This window comes from Dipteris shenzhenensis, chromosome 33, assembly GCF_047967505.1.
Source record: "Dipteris shenzhenensis isolate YYH24624 ecotype China chromosome 33, Dip_SZ_1.0, whole genome shotgun sequence".
Classification (NCBI taxonomy): domain Eukaryota; kingdom Viridiplantae; phylum Streptophyta; class Polypodiopsida; order Gleicheniales; family Dipteridaceae; genus Dipteris; species Dipteris shenzhenensis.
The window spans coordinates 7,516,223-7,522,656 of NC_141628.1; the positions used below are offsets into that span (position 1 = coordinate 7,516,223).

The 6,434-nt window shown below is 42.3% G+C and overlaps 1 pseudogene; it reads left to right on the forward strand.

Moving 5' to 3' along the window:
- Positions 1–2,760: 2,760 nt before the first annotated feature.
- LOC147879612 (germin-like protein 1-1 pseudogene) lies at positions 2,761–3,431 on the forward strand (annotated as a pseudogene).
- Positions 3,432–6,434: the final 3,003 nt, after the last annotated feature.

A 6,434-nucleotide genomic window follows, 5' to 3' on the forward strand; every position in this document is an offset into this window, starting at 1 on the left:
AAATATTTACGAAAGACAATTGGAATCCAATAAGATTTTCATATATAAAAAATATCACCAAAAGTATGTATATAAAAAATATATGTCTCCAAAAGTATGCTTAAGCAAAATTTGTCTACAAAAGAGACATTCTCCAAAAATGCCAAAATGGTGGACGAGATCTATTGGTCTGCATTATTGTTTGAGGTACTTTCCTCCTTCGAGTTGCTAGGTGGGTCACCGTGCAACGCTTATCAGCTCTTTAGAGAGCCTTTGGATCACTGAAGAGGATTGCTTCTACTATGTGCAACAAGGGGGAAGCTTTGTGAGTTCTAACGCTATAAAATTCACATGAGCTCTTACTCTTGGCGTCTCCACAGTTGAACATCATAGAAATCGATCCCCCAATCTAGAAAAGGCAATTTGGTGCTAGCATTGCCTTCTCCTTCCCGTGGTATCACTTGAATGTGATATTCTAAAGTTTCTAAGCCCAAAACAACCGGTCATAGCATCACGCATTCCCACAATACCAATCAAGTGTGATATTCTAATTGCTCTATGCTCAAAACATCCGGTTACAACATAAGTGGGTGATGCACTTTCAAAGAACGTTTGCAAATGCCAAGATCTACTGCTATCACACATGCTCTACATCACATGCTTGCTAGATTGTAAATGTCAAGCCAAGATGTCTCCTCTCGACTTATAATGATTAATGATCATCGCAGTGAGACAAAGTGTAGGAAAAAAAGCACTACAATTGACAATCAACAACTAGAATATTGATATCTTTGAGATTTAGTAAGTTGTGAATAGCCAAATAGCAAGTTCCACCATTAGGGCGATTCACGAATGTCGAAAGTTCTATCCTAGGGTGATTTCAATTTCATTTGAGGCCTTTCAAAAATTTAATGATTTGAAGCCCCAAACATCACGGAGTGCTAGCTTCTACCTAATGGCGGGCCTCTGGGAGACAAGGATTACAGAACGGCCCTGCCAAACATCAATTGTATGCACTATGTTGGACGATCGTTTCTTCCATATATATATAAATATGTAAATAACATTTCTAAAGCGACTAGGCACTAAGAAATGTTTGTCAACATTCATAGATTGGCCTTGTACACTTCGAGTATATGAGAGTTGATTTGTCCAGGCTACTAGGATTTGCCTCCAAAACATGGGACTCATGGAGGAGCTAGTTAACGATGCAACAGAAAGCGACCCAATTTCGCAAATCTGCAACCAAGTTCCAACGATTTATATCGATCACAATCGCAAAAATCAGGATTGCAGCTTCATAGTGCAATGGGATATGCTGATATCCTCAAAGCAATATACTATGTGAATGAACAAAACCCTGACTTCTGCGGATGCAAGGAGAACTCATCATAAAGAACAAGCCGATCACAAGAAAAAGCATAAGAAGTCTTACTCACACTATGGAATGAAAAAAGGCAATTGCAACTCCAAAGTCCAATGGGTGAATTCACCAAGCAAGAGGAAGTCTGAGAAGGACCCTGGAGGAATGTCAAGCGGGTTCTAAAGCAGAGTATCGATAGGGAGCATGAGAGGAGGGAATCAGAGAGGGCAGAGGAGGGTGAAGGATGTAGGAAAGGGGTGGCTTTCAAGTATGAGGTTGGGTAGATTTTAGAGGAGGTTGTGGTTCAGCTCATGCGAAGTGACCAAGTATGCTTCTGCATAGGAGGTCCAAGGAGCTTGGAAACAATGCTCGAGGACGAGAGTTGAGAAAAGAGGGCAAAGAGGAAAAGTTCAAAGGAAGATGAAAAGAAATATTTAAGAGGATCTTAAAGTTCCCTTGTGTAGTGTTAAATGTAATGGTAGATGACTCCCCAGTATAATATTATATAGAATAATATTGAATCCGTGCTTTGCACGAGCAAAGATGCATGACCATCCTCAACCACTGGGCCATATGAAGGTGGATGTTTGATTCTTAAATTTTGGCTAAGTCTTAACCCATGGCTCTGAGACCTTCCATCTCCTTCTTTCCTTCCATTAACCTTCCATCTCCTCCTTCCTCCCGAAGGTGACCTTCCATCTCCTCCATTCCATTGACCTTCTATCTCCTCCTTGCCCCTAAAGCTGCCTCTTGTCTTTCCACCTCCTCCCTAAAGCTTCCCTCTTGTCCTTCCAGCTCCTCCCCAGCCTCCATCCAAGAGCTCCTTCTTTGTGACACATGGCAAGTTCTTCTCTTCCAAGCTACCACTTGTCCTCTCCTTTTTTTTAAAGTTGTGTGTGGTTAATAGGTTAAAGATGGTAGACGACTCCCCACTATAATATTATATAGAATAATATTATTTTACTAGATATTAAATAATACCTAAAGGCACCTTGTAAAGATATCTACATTCTACCACTTTTAACTACGCTCTATTTTTATATTACCTTGAGAATAAAGTTCAACTTATGATTTAAACCCTTAATTGAACAAGTCATATTTCATGGTTGACCATCCCGTGCAGTGAACATTCGTTGGCCCACAGTTGCGTCCACAAGAGTAAGGAGCAAGGCCGGCAGAACGAGACTTGGCAAAGTTGGCATGAGCCTCAGCATAATATTTTATTTTCGCTCAGTCCTCCCTTGGACTCCATTTGGATGTTGAAGCTGCTCATAAAAGCCTCCCCGCTCCTCGCAAACCTCATATCCTGCTTCCCTTTCTTCTCCTCCATTTCGTTTATGAAGCGCTGCTCATAAAAGCCTCATTCTGCTTCCATTTCTTCTCCGACTCTACCTCAGCACAGCTGATCCTTCATCGCCATGGCCTCCTCCTCCTGCGCAATATTGCTGGTCTTGTTTTGTTGCTTAATTGCACCCTCCATGGCTTCTGATTCTGACCCCCTCCAGGACTTCTGTGTGGCGCTCCCTGCCGGCCAGAACTCCAATATCGCCCTCAACTGTCTGCTTTGCAAGAACCCCGTCCAAGTCACCGCAGCAGACTTCCGGTCCCCCTTCCTCCGCAACCCCGGCAACACCTCCAACCACCTTGGCTCCGCCGTCCAGCTCGCTTCTGCCCTCACCTTCCCCGCCCTGAACACCCAGGGCTCTCCGTGGCTCGCATCGACTTCGCTCCCAAAGGTGGCCTCAACCCACCCCATGTCCACCCCCGCGCTTCCGAGGTCCTCTTCGTCGCCCAGGGCCAGCTCGTCGTCGGCTTCGTTACCACCACCAACACTCTCTTCCAGCAGACCCTCTACGCCGGCGACCTCTTTGTTTTCCCCCGCGGCCTCGTCCACTTCCAGCTCAACGTGGGCGATCAACCGGCGGTTGCCATAGCCGCTCTGAACAGCCAGAATCCTGGGGCCTCTCAGGTAGCCAAGGCTCTCTTCGCAGCCGAGCCTCCGCTTCCTGAGCAAGTGCTGGAGACCGCATTTGGCATCAGCGAGAACGTGGTCAAGGGCTTGATCGCCGGAGTCAGCACCACTCTCTAGTCCAACAAAACGTTGTATACAGTGATCCGGCCTATTCTTTGTTTATTTTCATCACATTTCATTGATTGATCAACGTTCTTTCATACCCTAAAACTATTTGGACTCACAACGCGTTATAATTTATTGTTCTATATTCATTCTTCTTCTTTTGCATCCAATGTTCCAAGCGTTCTCGTTGACTGTCTACTTTGCTTGCAAGGTGGTTGGTTTTACGTCTCGCGTGCCATAGCGTGTGCCATTAACGGACAAAACGAACAACCATTCCGAGTAACTTAACCAAAATAACAACCACTCGAGGCTTTTGGGGGAAGGGCAGCTCTTGTTGAGGCCGCTCTTCTGTGCATCCTTTCTTGCCCGTGCTCTTCGTCCTTTGCTATCTTTCTCTATGCTACGTTGTTCTTTGTATTGACACTGTCTCTACGTCCGTTACGTAATTGGTGGAGATGCTCGGGTTTTATGGAGTTTAAAGGAACGGATCGAGGTTCTCTGTCCCAAAATATTACATCGGTAGTATTGGAAACACTTGTGTAAACTTGTTCAACCAAACATACATGTAGCAAGTTTGACGGTTCACCTCTCTGCTTAGCAAACATCACATGTTGGTCATGGCTTAAAAGTTCACAAGGCCGACCAAGATCTTTTAATGGCAATATATTTGGCCATGTACGCAAATATTGCCGCCTACTCCATCCCATGCAAAGTTCTCAATCGAGAAATTCTACTCCAACTAATTCAGACTTTCATGTATCGAGAAAAGACCATTTGAAGCCATGATGGAGGCTAAGACTTCAGATTATTGACATGTTCCTTCTATTGCGTTTGTAGCAGAAGCTTTGTTCATAAAGAAGCCGCTTATGACTCTAGTACGAGTAGCATGACCCATCTTCGATGTAAAATCTCAAGGTTGCGATCCTCTCTCTCTCTCTCTCTCTCTCTCTCTTTCTTGTGATCAAGGTTGGGAATGACGACTATCATGATCAAGGGGAATGCTCTCTGTGACATAATTTGCTTCTATTGGAGAGCCTTTAATTGCAACTCGAGGTGCAAATTGCAATAGATGGTATGGATAGGCACACAAATGACACACCACAGGGGCATGTGCATCGAGGCTGGCACAATGCAAAAAGGGAGTTGTATACCCAACAATCAATTTCGCGTTGTTTGGTGCCTCCACATTTTGCTATGGAATAATCCAAATCTTTCAAATAATATAAAGAATATTCTACCCATTGTAAGGAGGTAGACCATATAATTAAAAATTAAAGGTTCTACAAAAACATGCACAAAGATCAAAATGCATTTAATACACTCAAAGTATTCTTACATCTTGTAAAAATATAACACTCTTTAAAATCATACAATGCCAATGAATAACCTTCTAAGTGCCCCTTGGAGAATTCTTTCGCATAAGTAACATCAAATAATGTAGACTTTCACTGGCTAAAATCATAATCTATGTAGGGATGCATGTAATGTAGGTAATGAGTCCTATGTTTTCCAACATAGCCATTCTTTAGCTGGCATTGGTTTATGATAACAACAACTAATGCATTGGATCTAATATAACAATATATTAAGGGGCACTATAGAGACCATTTGTTACATTGAAGAGATCACACTTGCATTCTAACATCTAGATAGGTCCACAGTGCCCCATGTATCTATAGCATGAATATTATGGAGCCAACACTTCTCGCTTCCTTTGAGAGCAAGTTCAAGATTTCCAACTGCAATGCCATATGGATCAAGAAAAGAAGTATTTGTATGGTGAGCCTCAGATCTAACATAAAAAAGTTTAGGGCTTATGGGAAAAACACCATCATTTCCCAGAATTCTTGCATCTTAATCAAAATTTTGGCAAATGGCCTAGAAACTTGGTGCACATTTCAACGCGCAAGTAGACACATAAATAGACACACAGAATGTGAGCTGATTTTTGAACATACTTTTAGTGCGCTTGTTTTTCTTCACATACTTTTAATGTCGCGCGACTTGCTTTCCTATTAACAGACACAGCTCCGGGCATCCACACTTATCTCCAAGCACCCACACTCATCTCCAGGCTTACATAATCATCCCCAAGCACACAAGAGAAGAGGGTGAACAAGGAAGAGAAGAAAGAGAAGCAGCTTTGAAGAAGGACAAGAAGCTTTCATACCTCTATCCAAGGTAAGTCTCTTGATGGTTGATGTTCTTTGCAACTTAATCTCTTTGGGTTTGTCCTTTGTCGTATGCAAGGAACGGATGTTTTTGGTACTAGTGTTGTTCTTTTTGGGGTTGGTCACATGTCCTTTTCAATTTCTTTGAGAAAAAGGCATCTATCGGAGTGCATCTATAGATGGGTTTGTCTTTTGGGAAAACAGACAGCTGCACCTATAGACGTGCTGTTAGGCACGTCTATAGACGTGCTCCGATAGTCTTATGTTCTTCCCTTTCCCCTTCCATTACTACACACGGATCCTATTACGATGCTTAAGTATCGATGTTTAGCATGCGCGGGGCGCTAATCATCGATATAGGAAGCGGGCTTCATTAATGGTCGCTATATAGCGACTTTAGTAAAACGTCGCTATATAGCGATGTTTGCTAAAGTCGCTATATAGCGACTTTAATCAGATTGGTAATGGTCGTTATATAGCGACACTGAGATAGTTTTCCATAGCGACATTTTACATAGAGTTTTTTTTTCCATAGCGACCTTAAAAGATAGTTTTTTCCAATGACAAATTTTTTTAAAATTTTCATACATGTTTGATCTTTTGAGAGAATAAGAGTACGAGAGGATGTACATCAAGCCTTTGAAGCTCATATATTCATGTCCAAGTTTGAGATGAAAAAAATCAATGAAGAACATTTACATCAATGGTTTCATCTTGAGCTAAGTCTAACGTGCCAAACAAGTCTATCTCTAACTCTAGACCGATTTGATCTCCTATATCATCATCATACTCTAGCATCGAACATTCACCTAAGAGTACTTGATCATCTTCTTTAATAAAGTGT